Genomic DNA, 16,276 nt, shown 5'->3' with positions numbered 1-16,276 from the left:
GCTTGTCTTTGCGTCTGAGGAAGACTTGTTTTTTCTCCCATTGAGGTTCTGTTATTATTCTGTTGTGCTGATTGGCCTCAGTATTCCTCCCAGGATATGTTTCCAGCTTTATGTCAAGTTGTATTGATGAAGTTGTCCGTGATCTGTCCAATAAGATAATTCATGCTGCCGTCATTGCTGTTATTTGCTTGATGGGCCCCATTCACTGTCGGTCAGTTCCGTGGTGGAGCATTGCTATTGCCACTTCTATCCAGTTTGACCTCCCTCTTCAAAGAAGTATGGCTTAGTAACCAAAGTTTGTGTTTCGCCACACCACACAGTGACCTTAGGACTATGCAGAGGATGTTCATGCAGGTCTTCAGGATTTGTAGTTGACCAATAGTGAAAGTTCTGTTTATTTACACAACTGTCCAGATGAAAATGTGCTTCGTCGCTGCTCATGAAAATTTTTTCATGTCATGAAATTAATCATTTGCTCTGAAAATGCTTTTCGCTTTGCATAGTCATTGGGCTTCAATAGCTGGAGAATGTTTTGTATGCAAGGACAGATCAAACTGCAAAATTCGTCTTACCGAGTGGTCACACATGCAAAGCAGCAGCGTGTTTATGGGTCAGCCACAGAGGACTGGCTTCCACAGCTTCTCTTACTCTGCCAATATTCTCTGGTGTCCGGCTGATCTTGGACGGCCTGTCAACTTACGTTTCAATGCTGAACCATTAGCTTTGAAGTTACTCACCCACAGCGTAATTGTGTTGTGTTGTGGAACTTTAAATCGTGGACCAAAATTAAAATGCCTATGGAACTGTCACTGCACAACAGTATACGAATCGCCATTTTTAAAAATCGCCTCTACAACAAATGTGTGAAGCTCAACCAACCCCTCCACCGTGGCTGCTAAAAATGTACACATGTAGGGTCTGAAACACGCTTGTCCCCACCACCCCCCACCGACTACTCACTCTACCGCGCAATAGCGAAAACCATCAGATCATTTTGCCGCTCCCTGCACATTGAAGCTACAACAACAGATAATTAGACAAGTACCTGTATGTTCCTTTGATTTCCGTAAGTTCCTGCATAAAGCAACACACTACTAATAAGTAGAAAAATTAGTCTTGTTCACCATATATTACTGAAAAATAAAATGAATTTTATCGTATAGGGGAAAAGGGAAATATACTGTATTTGTGATAAATTTGTTATTTTGCTAATTACTACTAATGTTTGTGCTTGCCTGTTAGGAATGGAACATAATACAATGGTTTTAGACTGTGTTTATTATTTAACCAGTTAAGTGGGTAGTTTGCGCGCACACACCTTGTCCACAGTGGGTAATATGCACCAGTGCACCTGTGTGCGGTGTTGCTACGTACTGTTCTTGCACATAAAAGTTTTCCTTCATCTTTTCGTTGTTGAATTTAAATTGATATTGGGTGTAAATGAATAAAAGATGTTGCAGAAGTTAAGAACACTGTATTTTCACGATATTACAATCCATTTTCAGTGTGAAACATTTTAAAACAAGGTGCTGCACACAAGGAAACTTCACATTCTGCACGCCAGTATGAAGTCTCTTTGTGAAGGCCTTTTCTTGTGCACATCACACACCTCCTTGTTGGTCTTTTCTTCGTTGTGGGCGGCGGAAGGTCTGGAAAATGCCTGGTTGTAAGGTGGGTTGCTTTCGGTGTTCAAGGTGGGTGTCCTACTGATGTTCCTTGTTGTGGTGAAGATACGGTCAACTGTTCGCCAACAGCCATGTCTTACTCACGTTGGCGTCTGTAGCTGGTGTGTGACCACCGCCACACCTCCCCTCTATTTTAAAACGTTGCCTGTTTTCATAAACAGCATATGCTAAGCCCGAAGTCTCTCAGGATGGTGATTGCCTTCCATACCACGTTCGAAAGTTTCGTTGCTCTTGGTTACCAGACATTGTCTGTATGAAGGAGCTACACGCTGAGTTTTCTCCTATGGCATTCACATTTTGTCAAGTTTTCAGGTTCAATTTAGCAGCAAGGTTGTCACCTGGACTGTAAAAAACTTTATCTTACTACATGTTGAAAACTTTTTGTTAGCGACTAGTATAATTTTTAAGTTAACTAAGGTCTTAAGTTGTAAAAATACTTTATGGACACCGTAAATATCAGTGGAACAAATGACACAATTGTTTATGTCAGAATAAACTTGAAGGGAGGATGAAATCGAGGGAGATAGTGGGAAATAGAGCCTCTTAATATGCACTGATGGAGAAAAACTATGATACCAAAGAATTAAAAATTAATTAATGTAGAGTAATGAAATAGTGGGTATACATTTGTTCCAGTAACATCTGTAATTGATTAACATTGCAACATTACATGTTAATGTAAGTACAAGATAAGACATCGAAAATGTGGAATGCTGGTACATTAATAATCGGTTTAGCCTATCTGCAAGAATGTTGAATGCGAGCATTCAGACATTCATGCACTGTATTGTACCATTGCCATATGTCAGTTTGTGGGGTGGAGTTCCATGTCTGTTGCACATGGTTGGTCAATACAGTGGCGATTAATGCTGATTGTGTATGGTGCTGCCGTTGTTGTTCAAGGCTGTTTCATATGTGCTCAACTGGAGACAGTACTGGTGATCAAGCAAGCCAGGACTACATATCGACACTCTGTGGAGCGTGTTGGGTTACAATAGCGGTATGTGGGCAAGCGTTATCATTCTGGAAAACACCACCTGCAATGATGTTCACAAATGGCAGCTCAACTGGTCAAATCACTAGACTGATGAACAAATTTGTAGTCAGGATGCACGTGATAATGACGAGCGCTCCTGCTGTCATACAAAATCCCACCACAGGCACTAACTACAGGTGTAGGTCCAGTGTGTCTATCACAGAGTCAGGTTGGTCGCAGAGCCGCAACTGGCCTTCTCCTAACCAACAAACACCCATCACTGGCACTGAGGCAGCACGAGCTTTCCTCAGAAAATACATCAGATCTTCACCCTGCCCTCCAGTGAGTTCTTGCTTGACACCACCGAAATTGGAAGCGGTGGTGGTTTAGAGTCGGTGGAGTGCACGCATGTGGCTTGGAGCATTATTTGAGGTAACTAATTTGTAACTGTTCATTGTGTCCCAGTGGTGCTAACTGCTTCACAAATTGCTACTGCAGATGCAGTACGATGCACCAGAGCCATGAACTGAAAATGATGATTCTCCCTCAATAAATGCCCGAATTTTTTGCTGCCAGTTTGAGTGGGCACTGTTGTATCTCTGCTTCAGTTTTCTCATGGTCTTTGTCTCGCGTTACCACTGTCTGGTCATTCTGTCTGCCACTGCCTGTTTAGAGTAACATGATTTTCCTCAGATTTGTTTTGACTCCTGGTGCTTTTTTGAAACTTTCCTGAATCGGTTCTAATTTGGTTTATTTCCTCTTCATCCTGGATGAATAGTTCCTTAGTATCGGAATACGCCATGCATGTGACCTTGTTGCCGCGATTCTGTATCCACTGACACCAACTGCTAATTTTTGTAGCAGTAAATCCAGGGCTATTGCGAATAATACCATCGACAGTGCGCAACCTTGTCTTACAGATTTCCCTAGTTTCCTGGGTTTGGATATCCATTAGTGTAGCACTGTTTTCAAGGTGGCATTCGTTACCAATGACTGACACATTTATTGAGGTATGTGGAGATGGTGGCTGTACTAAATCGTCAGGCAGCAAAGGTCATGCAAGTGTTAGTGAACAACTGAATTTTGAAGTTTGGTGTACCAGCGACCAAAGGACCAACTTCATGTTGGATTTAACCCTTTGTTTCCTGACATAAGAAAAAATATACTTTTTAACATTTTCTTTGCAGAATTTATGCTATTGTGGCCTCAAATGACAGTAGGATTTTTTGTAACATTATATTTTATCTTTTACAACTATTTTCACTCCTGGTACTCAGAAGTACCGTCAGACTCCATGGACAGAATCACAACATGTGCAGAAAAATGCTCCAATTTTTATATATTGTACTTTATTCCCCATAAATATTAAATATTTTCACATTAGAAAATTAACAAAAATATGATATTTCAATTTTTTTTAAATTTTGCATAAATTTACCTTCTAGAGCAACTTCACAATACATAGTAACTTAGCTATACATTTTTGACAGTATATACATATCACATATTTAGTGATACCTCATGAAATTGTAGGAAACAGTTCTTTGTCTCATTGCAGCACAAATACACTTTATATGTACTACATTGTGAATGTGATCTCAACTGAATTTTATTTTTCGCAAACATTTCGGATTGTCCTCTTTTACAATTGAACACTACAAAATTGTTTCCTCTGTTGCCAAGATGTACATCCTTAGGAACAAAAAAGTTATCTTTCCTTCTCTTTGGGGGAGTTACTTCATCTTTACTAGAGTTTCTCTTTTTGAGATTTGGCACTTGCTGTTCATTCATTAGCCCTAGTGCCACAGCACACCTGAATTCCAGCAGTGGCAGTGCCCTATGGAGATCACTGAAAATGACATAAGTATTGACAAAAGCGATTTCTATTGCTCCTCAGAAGAGATGGTGTTACCTTTTCTTTGATCGCCTGTCAAGACCATATACTGAAAGTAATCTGTCTGCATGATCCACACCACCCATGTTTTTATTGTAATCACATACATCAACTGGACATGGTATATAGTCATACTAGTTCCATCTTCTTTTTTTTTTTTTTTTTTTTTTTTTTTTTTTTTTTTTTTTTTTTTTTTTTTTTTTTTTTCACTATGCTCTGTTCAGTGCCATGGAAGTTTGACACAAAATACACTACTTTATTGTCCCCTCATTGAAATACTGTTAGGTCTAAAGATGACATTCTGATTCCCTACGGTTTAGAGATTTTTCTTCAGGTAAATTTGCTGGCAAACCTTTCCTGTTTGTTCTAATTGTTCCAGAGGCAAATGTGTTTATGGATTTTAATTTCTCCAAAAGTGGAATAGAAGTAAAAAAATTGTCAAAGTTTAATTTTCTGTACTGACCCCAATACGATTTAGAAAATTTCAGTACTACTCTCTCCCCTAAACAGTAGCCTTCAAAGTCCTTCTCCTTACCTTGATACACTTCAAAATTGAGTGTGTATCCTTTTCGATCGCAAATTGCCCATAGTTTATAGCCTCTTTTGATTGGTTTTAATGGATTATGTTGGTTTATGCTACTTCTTCCCTTGAAGACAAACATTGATTCATCAGTACTGAGTTCTCTAGTGCCCCTGTATATGGACATAAATTACTTATTCAAGCCAGTCAGAAGTGGGCATATTTTATACAATTTATCAGTGTTTCTTTCTGGAATTTTTGTGTTATCATTAAGATGTAAATTACTCAAAATAAAATCAAACCTGCCCTTACTCATGCACTGCCTTAGAATAGAAATACCAAAGTCATCACATGCAGAACAGTAGTGTTTCCACAACAGCAGCTTGTGGTAACCCATAAACAAATAAATTCCCTAAAAAGCAAACAGCTCATGTTCCTTCGGATTTAAAATTTTTTCCTTCTGTGTTGTGTAAAGATTGCTCAGGAAAATTGTCTTCTACAATTGGCTTCAAAATGAAAATAAAAACATCAGTTGCTGTGTGGCAATCGTGAAATAATTCTTCCATAGGCCCTGCAAAACGAATACATTAATGGAAATAGTACTGCAGTTGTCACAGACGGAACAGGATTCTAGAGTAATTCGTGTAATGAAAAAGAAGAAATTACTTAATGCTGAACAAGAATTTATGATAATCTAAGTGTAAGAAGTTACCTTCACTATATCTGTATTCACAGTTCCTTGTTTCAATATGCTTGTCTCTCCACATTCTGTTTGTCCGATTAAGGTGAAGGTGTAAACGGCAAAGAACTCTGAGGCATCATTATCTGAACAAGTGGAGTTTCACAATCTGCCTCTTGCAAATTGCACGCAAAAGCTTTGTCAAAATTATTAACATTTTCGTCATCATCTTCAATGTCAGTATCCTCTGCAATATCAGAGGGAATGTCCTCATACAAAATTGCTTCAGTCTCTGCATCACTCAAAGGTTGAAAGTAGCCGCTATTTTTACGATTTTCGTCCATCTATGTGAGAAAAAGTGGACAGAACGACTAGTGAGAGGTAACGCATTGTTGCTATAATAAAGTGTTCGCACAACCTGACGGTACTAAAAACTCCACCTTATATTTTCCACCTTATGTCATTCAGTTGTAACAACAAAAAAAAAAAAAAAAACATAGAAGGTAAGTACTTACAATTGAAAACTCAACGGAAGTTTCAATAAATTGCGCACAAACTCAGGCAACACCATGGAAACAAGCACATACAATCTTCTGTTTTCACAGCAGTGTGCGAAAAACAATATCAAGCTCTGACCGCCAGAGAGGTGTATGTATTGCACAATAACATCTATGAAGCAGTAGAGCAGAGTTACTGTTACATACCGACAGGCTCTCAGATTACGAAATGGCACCACGAGAAAATAATGAGAGTCAAAACTTTTAAGCACTGTCACGCAACAAAGGGTTAATGAAGGAACTGTGTGAATTGTTGAACGTAAAGAAGTTGAGGACGAGCGCGATGCATCCACAGGCCAACTGAAGGACAGAACAGGTACACAGAACAATCGGGAAGATGCTGTTTTTATGTGGATTCTCCTCACCATCAGTGGGATGAGTATTTGAAGCATATTGTATGAGCATACAATGCAAAAGTCCATACAAATACGGGTTTGTCTACATATGAGGTAGTGTACAAGCGAAAAATTCAGTCACTGTTTGATTTGGTGAGGCTACAGAAAGGAAGGAGTGGTGAATCTGCACATAAATTCATAAGGACAATTTGGAATGTTTGGAAACAGGTACAAAAGGCGAATACAAAGGCTTTGGAAAGGCAGGAATACACAGTAAATCGGATAGGAAGTTCACTGCAGTATAGAGTGGGGCAATAGGTAATGCTGCCTAGCCACTATACACAAAAAGGGAAAACGAAGAAGTTCCTCATGAGGTATCAACGGCCATACGAAGTTGTTGAAATCACATCCCCCATTAATGGTAAGCTTCAGCTGCCAACTACAACGACGATAGTACACATTGGGCACTTACGGCCATTTAAGGGTTGCCTGGAATCACAGGAAGGAAAGAGGAAGAAAGAGTGAGTGAAGAGAGTTGCTAAGTGCAGAGAAAACAGGAAGATACAGTACTTCATGAAGTACCGTATGCTTTGTGATCCAGATAGTAGTAGAGTATTTGTAGTTTTTTTTCCCCCCGTGTCATGTATCATTGGGTTTGCATAGAGTAATTAGGCATTGTATTTTCAAATGTATTTATTTTCGAATATAGCCTGCTGTGGACAGCAGTGAGGGAGGAAGGGTTATGGTGATTCCTGTCCTCAGACCACTGGAAAGGAAGTGTAGCATCTGACATGGGTGGAATGTTGTTGGAGGAGAAATCAAACACAGTTCTGTAGAAATATATGCATCGGAGTAAATTTTGGATTGAAGCCATAATAACGATGTCAGTCATATGATTTCCTGTTTAAATTTTTAGTTGCCAACAGTGCTGGGTCAGGAAAGTCGTGTTTATTGCACCAGTTCATATAATGTAAATTTAAGGATGAAAGTAGTCACATAATCGGTGTTGAGTTTGGATAAAAAATAGTGAGTGTTGGAGGAAAATCTGTGAAGCTACAAATATGGGACACGTGCACGGTGCAGTTATTTTTAGCCAGGGGAAAAGGAACAGACGATTCAAGGGACATTGTGGAGCCAAAATTGAGCTTGCAACAGGTCGGGATGCATTGGATCTTCTCCACCTACGAGAATTGGGTAGTAGTAGCAAGTTGTTTTGAGCAGGGAGGATTTGCAGAAACGAAATGTATAGTGCTTGAGGGGAGCGGAATTTTAATCAATGGAACTAAGTGCATGATAATAGGACCAACGTTCCAGCCAGCGTCGTTTCCAGGAGTCGCGCAATTGAATGTTACGCAGCCACGGCTGTACTGGCCAGAAGCCATTTTAGAGTTTTACCAAGGCAGATTCTGACATTGTTAAATCAAACTCTGGAGCCAGGTCTGTTGAGATCTGTAAGCCAGTTCATTTTAGAGCATATCAGTCGAACTGCTTGTGCAACATGTCGCTCAGGCCGAACAGCTTGTGCAATTTGTCGCTCCGTATAGGGAAAGGCAACAGCAAATAACGATCATTTTGAGTACCTCTGTGCCAAGTGTCATTGGAGCGTTAACTTTGTGTTTTCTTTCTGATCAGGTGAAGAGCTAATTCCAAGAGGGAACCAAGAGTAGTAAAAGTCCCAGTGGATTGGATACCGAGTGCACGAGACGAGCAGGTAAGGGGTTGATTGAGCAGTGGTCGTCCAGTAAGGAAATTTAACATTTTGTTTTATGTCATGGGTTTAAGGAGTACTAGACCACATTAAAGTTTTCTAATAGTAATGTAACGGAGTCTTTTGGACGGCCGAGTAAAATGTTCTTGTGTCCATTTGTGTTTAGAACGGGATGCGTGGGTGGTAGTTACGGGTAGTGCAGAATGTGGGACACGGAAAACTTAGTTTAACCATTTATTAATAAAGATGGTCCAACAATGCATTACGTGCGTCTGGTAACCTGTCATCACTGTGTTGAGAGCGATACATGTTCGCAACTGGCCGGTCCCGGACTGCTCTTCGTAGCTGGTGGCTGTGTACACAGATTGTATTTCCCATCAGCATTCCGCGTAATAAGCGCACAGTGTGATGGCTCTGGCGCTGTCTGCTACGTCCATATAATTCTGCCGTTACAGTAAGAAAATATACCATAGATGCCAACCCAAATAAGTTAAGGGATAGTAAAGTGTTGCCTCGGGGAAGGGTCTTTCCGCAGAGGGGAATAATGTAGTGGCACGACTGTTGGAGGTAGCAAAAGTCAGTTTTGTGCAATATTCTGAGCACAAGTTACAGCCAAGTGCAAGCTGGATTGCAGTGAGTTATGCATAGCAACAGTTGCGAAGTAGAATAGAGGCTACAGGACCATCAAATAGCTGAAAAAGTGTAAGTAGAGGTTTTGCATGTCGCAAATCACAAAATCACAGGCAGAAGGGCCCCACTGGCCAACCTAGCATGTTAAGAGTTTGTGATAGTGTGTTAAGAGTATGGCAAAACAGAGGCGCACAGCCACATATAAATAGGTGCGGGTTTCTAACGAGATTCATTCAAGTGTGGCAGCTCTCCTGGATGGCGGGTCATGTCACATTACCATCTACACACAGCAGCAGTTAGGGCGCCAGAGTTCCAGTCAACGGCTCGCTTTCTGCAGGCAGTCGTCCTGGCTTCCATCACCCTGGAGGCATCCCGAGGCGAGGGCCGCAGATTCGGACATCAGATCACAGTCACTTGTTGTGGCCGGGATCTCAGCCTCGCCGACGAGAGGCACATAGCTGGCTGCCTGCGGCTGACACCGAGTGGCACTGAGTCGGCAGGGACGCCGACCGCTGAGCCGACTGCCACATCTGGAAGGCTGCTCATGTTGCTGTAGCTCACTGTAGGCAACTTCGGTTTCATCTTCCCAGGAATATTCAGCCTCTGTTTCATACTATAAATATAGAAATGAAAACCCATTACTTACAGGTCCCACAAGCGTAGAGGAGTGGGAGCAAATTGCAAATGATTTAGAGTGTAACATTATAGGGGCAAATGATGGGAAGCATATTCCCATCCAATGACCACAAAAGGTAGTGGCCCTCATGTTTTCAATTATGAATCTTTTAACAGCATAATTTTATTTGCCATGTTAGACGCCATGAATCACTGATGCAACAGAGCATCAGCGCGCACCAAACGTTGACCTTGAGACTCTTTCCATTTCAAGGGTAACATGAGGCTGGTGAGAACGCCATATACAAACGATGATGGTAAATAAACTGTTGGGATATAGTCGTAACCACTTCCGCGAGACTTTACACAGTGCATGACACCAAATACTGACTTCATTTGTATTTCATTCCAACTGCTTTTGGTCATAGACCATATTCATGGTTGTCAAAAAATTAATCTCCAACCAATATCACATATCAAAAGTAAGTTAGTAACATTACAGGTATACCTGTGCGAAGAGCAACTAGCTGAAGAGAACCAACGTGAGACACACAAACAACACTTAAGCAACACATTGTGTGCTGTCGATAGCCTCACTTCCAACTCCCTGGCTGCAATATACACCGGTTTTGTCAGACCTCTTGCAAACACCATTCCGTAACTTGTTCACATTGGCGTCTGAAGCAAGTGGGTGACCCCTGCCACTCCACCCCTCTATTTTAGGACGTTGTCTTTTTCCATAAACAACATATGCTAAACCTCAATAGTCTGTCGGGATGGTGATTGCCTTCATTACCTTGTTCAAAGGTTTCGTTGCTCTTGGTCACCAGACATTGTCTGCATGAAGGAGCTACACACTGAGTATCCTCCTATGGCATTCACATTTTGTCGAGTTTTCAGGTTCAATTTAGCATCAAGGTTGTCACCAGAGAGGTGAAAAAACTTCACCTTACTTACTACATGCTGAAAACCATCTGTTAGTGTCTAGTATAGTTTTGAAGTTAACTAAGGTCTTAAGTTGAAAAAATACTTTATGGACACTGTGAATATCAGTGGAACAAATGACACAGTGGATTATGTCAGAATAAACTTAAGGTAAGGATGAAATTGAGGGAGATAGTGAGAAATAGAGCCTCTTAATATGCACTGATGGAGAAAAATTGACACCTAATATTAAAGATTAATTAATGTAGAGTAATGAAATTGTCGGTATACATTTGTCCAGGTAATATCTGTAATTTATTAACATTGCAAGATCACATGTTAATGTAAGCGCGAGATAAGACATTGAAAATGTGGAATGCTGGTACATTAATAACCGGTGTTATTGCAAGAATGATCAATGCGAGCATTCGAGACGTTCATGCACTGCGTTGTACCATTGCCAGATGTCAGTTTGTGGGGTAGAGTTCCATGTCTGTTGTACTTGGTCGGTCAATACAGTGGCGATTAATGCTGATTGTGGATGATGCTGGCGTAGTTGTTCAATGGTGTTTCATATGTGTTAAACTGGAGACAGTAATGGTGATAGAGCAAGCCAGGATTACATATCGACACTCTGTGGAGCATGTTGGGTTACAATAGCGGTATGTAGACGAGCGTTGCCATTCTGGGTAACATTCGCTGGAATGTTATTAATGAATGGCAGCACAGCAGGTTGAATCACTAGACTGATCAACAAATTTGCAATCAGGATGCATGAGATAACCACAAGTGCTCTTGCTGTTATACAAAATCACGCCACAGGCACGAACTCCAGGTGCAGGTCCAGTGTGTCTAGAACACACATGTTGGTTGCAGGGCCGCAACTGGCCTCCTCCTAACCAACACACACCCATCACTGGCACTGAGGCAGAACCGGCTTTCCTCACAAAATACAGCAGACCTTCACCCTCCCGTCCAGTGAGCTCTCACTTGACACCACTGAAATTGGAAGAGGCGGCGGGTTAGAGTCGGTGATGCACCCGTGTGGCTCGGAGCTGTCTTTGAAGTAACCGATTTGTAACTGTTCATTATGTCTCTGTGGTGCCAGTGGTTCTCCCTCAGTAAAGCTGCATGGCCATCTGGAGCACGGTCTTCTTGCATTCGTACAGTCTAGTGGCTACTTCTACATTATCACAGATGGAACATCCAGATTCTTGTAGCCCTATTACGCGACCTCTTTCTAACTCAGTGAGTTGGTGTTAATAGCATGTGTGTCGCCTTAAAGGCATTCTTGATTAACATCACCATACCACTGCGAAACTCAAAGGTAACTAACACTCACAACTGTCACAGTGTGTATTTACACCTGGTTTAGTCTACATTTTTGCATGGAAGCACATGTTACATGCACTTGTAGACAATATCCTGGCAGGTCATGTCTTGTTGCGTGATTTGCTTGCACTGGAAAAACACTGTGGGGTTTATGTTTGCACTTGACTCACTTTGTCGGCGACACTAAATCACTTTCACTGTACACTTTTGCACACTTTGAGCACAAGTTGCTGGTCTTGAGGTTGTGGGGACGTGACGATGTTGGCGGCGAGGAGTGCGTGGGGTGTTGTGAGAGGGCGGCAGTCGTGATGTGAGGAAGACATCTCGGAAGACTGTGTACAGCAGCAGTACCTGCAGGAATATATGGAAGATGTCACGGTACTTGAAGCCCTGTTTGTTGGTCCCCTTGTGTACGTCCTAAAGGTCCTTGTGGAACAGTACCTTGTCTGTCCTGTTTTTGGTGACCACTGCATGTGCCGTCATGGCTGGATTCTACATGGCGGCGATGTTTCAGATTCGGGAAGGGTTTTGCATCAGGGATGGTGAATGTCGTAATTTGTATGGTTCTTTCATCCATTAGGTTGATCTGGACTACAATATCCCTCATATTGCCCGTATTTTCTTGCTCCCTGTGCATTGAACGTGATGTACTAGCGTGTCTGCAGAGTTTGCTCCCTGGTGTGCTGCCATGGAAATCAGTGTCAACCTCTCATTTCTTAGTTCTGTCTTCTGTACAACTTTGTAGCAGGTGCACCTAGAGTGCTGTCAGAGCCCGTTCAGACATGTTCTTGCAGACCTGTGGCCAGTCGTGGTCTGGAAGTTTTGTCTCTCTTTTTTGTTTTGCTTGTCTTCGCCACTGATTTTGCTAACCGTCCTCTGTTGTGAGTCTGCCACAGTGGTGACACAGTAGCTCTCCTTTGTCATGAGCTGGTTGAAGTGCCGCAACTTTAAGGCAGTGTGGCTAGTGTCGATGGACACTTTCTCAGTTTGCTCTTCATAAACTTTGATAAGGTTTTCATGGTGCAGTCCAAATACCTATTTTCTGTTTTGAGTGAGTGGTGGGGCAATAGTGCTGCACATTTTGTCTTCACATCAGCTGCTCAGGGCGCATGTTCTTCCCTCAACAAGAAACATCACTTGGGGCACTTTAAACTGTTCGTCTCCACCGCATGTAATAGGCCGCACGTAATATCGTTTTGCACCATTTCTGCAGGTGCATATAGTATCTGCACCAAGTACCAGGCTTTGGACAGGAATATCAAGTTGATTAGTTGTACTCTTCGGCTTAGCATGAGGCTTCTGCATGCATATGTTCCCCCAAGCCCTGTTTTTGTATTTAAGATGCTGCCTGAATTTTGTGCTGGCAGCTTGAGTGGGCACTGTTGTATCTCTACTCCAGTTGCCTCATGGTTTCTGTCTCTCGGTGCCACTGACGTCATTCTGTCTGCCACTGCCTGTCTGGAATAACATGATTTTCCACAGATTTGTTTTGACCCCTGATGCTTTTTTGAAACTTTCCTGAATCGGTTCAAATTTGGTTTATTCCCTCTTCATTCTGAATGAATAGGCCCTTAATATTGGCATACGCCATGCATGTGACATTTATTGCTGTGATTCGGTATCCACAGATACCAACTGCTAGTTTTTGTAGCAGTAGATCGAGGGCTATTGCGAATAATACCATTGACAAGTGTCCAACCAGGAAGATAGAGAACAGCATGAAGTACCATATGCTTTGTGATTCAGAAAGTAGTGAGTGTTTGTAATTTTTATTTTATTTTTATATTTTGTGTGTGTGTGTGTGTGTGTGTGTGTGTGTGTGTGTGTTTGTGTGTGTGTGTGTGTGTGTGTGTGTGTGTGTGTGTGTGTGTGTGTGTGTCAGTCATTGGGTTTGTGTAAAGTAATTGTATTTTCATCTGTAGTATGTACTTTTGAATATAGCTTGCTGCGTACAACAGTCTTTTTGAAGAAGGTGGAGGGGTGATGGCGATCCCTGTCCTCAGGCCACTAGAAAGGGAAGTGTAGCATCTGATGTATGTGGAGTGTTGTTGGAGGACAAATCAAACAGTTCTGGAGAAATATATGCATCAGAGTAAATTTTGCATTGAAGCCATAATAACAATGTCAGTCGTATGATTTCCTGTTTAAAATTTTAGTTATCAACAGTGCTGGGTCAGGAAAGTCGCATTTATTGCAGCATAGCATGTAATGTGAATTTGAGGATGAAAGTAGCCACACAGTCGGTGTTGAGTTTGGATCAAAAATAGTGAATGTTGGAGGAAAATCTGTGAAGCCTTAATTAAATACCGGACATGTGCAGTTGCTTTTAGCCATGGGAAAGGAATGGACGGTTGAAGGGATGTCGTGGAGCCAAAATTGAGCTTGCAACAACAAATGCTAAACCCAAATAGTCGGTTAGGACGGTGATTGCCTTCCATACAGTGTTCGAAAGTTTCATTGCTCTTGGTTACGAGACATTCTGTATGAAGCAGCTGCACACTGAGTTTCCTCTTATGGCAATCACATTTTGTCAAGTTTTCAAGTTCAATTTAGCATCAAGGTTGTGCCACCTGGGAGGTAAAAAACTTTATCTTACTGCATGTTGAAAACCATTTGTTAGTTAAAGTTAACTAAGGTCTTAAGTTGTAAAAATACTTTATGGACACCGTGAATATCAGTGGAACAAATGACACAATGTATTATGTCAGAATAAACTTCAAGGAAGGATGAAATTGAGGGAGATAGTGAGAAATAGAGCCTCTTAATATGCGCTGATGAAAAAAAAAAAAAACTATGACACCAAAAAATTAAAAATTAATGTAGAGTAATGAAATTGTGGGTATACATTTGTCCAGTGCATGCACTGTGTTGTACCATTGCCACATGTCAGTTTGTGGGTTGGAGTTCCATGTCTGTTGCACATGGTCGGTCAATACAGTGGCTTTTAATGCTGATTGTGGATGGTGCTGGCATTGTTGTTTGACGATGTTTCATATGTGCTCAACTGGTGATCGAGCAAGCCAGGACTACATACCACCACACTGTAGAGCATGTTGGGTTACAATAACGATATGTGGGTGAGCGTTATCATTCTGGAAAACACCCCCTGGAATGTTGTTCACAAATGGCAACACAACAGGTCGAATCACTAGACTGACGAACAAATTTGTAGTCAGCACGCACGTGATAACGACGAGAGCTTTTGCTGTTGTACAAAATCACACCACAGGTACCAACTGCAGGTGTAGGTCCAGTGTGTCTATCACAGAGTCAGGTTAGTGGCAGAGCCGCAACTGGCCTTCTCCTAACCAAAAACACCAATCACTGGCACCGAGGCAGCACGAGCTTTCCACAGAAAATAAATCAGACCTTCACCCTGCCTCCAGTGAGCTCTCGCTTGACACCACTGAAATTGGAAATGGCTGTGGTTTAGAGTCAGTGGAATGTATGTGGAGTGTTGTTGAAGGAGAAATCAAACAGTTCTGGAGAAATATATGCATCGGAGGAAAATCTTTGAAACTACAGATGTGGGACATGTGCATGGTGCAGTTATTTTTAGCCATGGGGAAAGGAATAGACTGTCGAAGGGATGTCGTGCAGCCAAAATTGAGCTTGCAATGGGTCTGAATGCATTGGATCTTATTCGTCTATGATAATTTGGTAGTAGTAGCAAATTGTTTTGAGTGGGGAGGATTTGCAGAAGCAAAACGTATAGAGCTCGATGGGAGCGGAATTTTAATCAATGGAACTAAGTGTAACACAATAGGACCAATGTTCCAGCCAGTGTCATTTTCAGGAGTCACGCAATTGAATGTTACGCAGCCACAGCTGTACTGGCCAGAAGCCATTTGAGTTTTTACCAAGGCAGATTCTGACCTTGTTAAATCAAACTCTGGACCCAGGTCTGTTGAGATCCTTAAACTAGTTTATTTTAAAACAAGAGGGGTGCATATCAGCCAAACAGCTTGTGAATCTTGTCACTCAGTATAGGGAAAGGCAAATGCAAATAACAATCATTTCGAGCACCTCTGTGCCAAGTGTCATCGCAGCGTTAACTTTGTGTTTTCTTTCTGATCAGGCGGAGAGCTAATTCCAAGAGGGAACCAAGGGTAGTCAAAGTGCCACTGGATTGGATACCGAGGACGTAAGGCGAGCAGTGGTCGTCCAGTAAGGAACTTTAACATTTTGTTTTATGTCATGGGTTTAAGGGGTCCTAGACCACATTTAAGTTTTCTAATAATAAGGAAATATGCTGTAGGTGCTGACCCAAACACATTAAGAGACAGTTGAGGGTTGACCTGGGGAATGGGTCTTTCTCAAGAGGGGAATAATGTAAAAACACTACCGTTATGGGGAGCAAAAGTTAGTTTTGTGCAATATTCTGAGCACAAGTTACAGCCAGATGCAGTCCGGTTTGCAGT

General features: G+C 41.6%; 1 protein-coding gene across 1 annotated transcript in view; it reads right to left on the bottom strand.

Moving 5' to 3' along the window:
• Positions 1–211: 211 nt before the first annotated feature.
• Positions 212–16,276, bottom strand: part of LOC126293201 (uncharacterized) — a 39,876-nt gene continuing 23,811 nt past the window's right edge. The window contains exon 2 of the mRNA XM_049986328.1: positions 212–260. The gene's annotated coding sequence lies outside the window, so the exon portion shown is untranslated. The remainder of the gene's footprint in view (positions 261–16,276) is intronic.

Source organism: Schistocerca gregaria, chromosome 10 (assembly GCF_023897955.1).
Source record: "Schistocerca gregaria isolate iqSchGreg1 chromosome 10, iqSchGreg1.2, whole genome shotgun sequence".
NCBI classification, from domain to species: domain Eukaryota; kingdom Metazoa; phylum Arthropoda; class Insecta; order Orthoptera; family Acrididae; genus Schistocerca; species Schistocerca gregaria.
The sequence above is the reverse complement of the archived record's forward strand: the minus strand, read 5'-3'. Positions and strand labels throughout refer to the sequence as shown.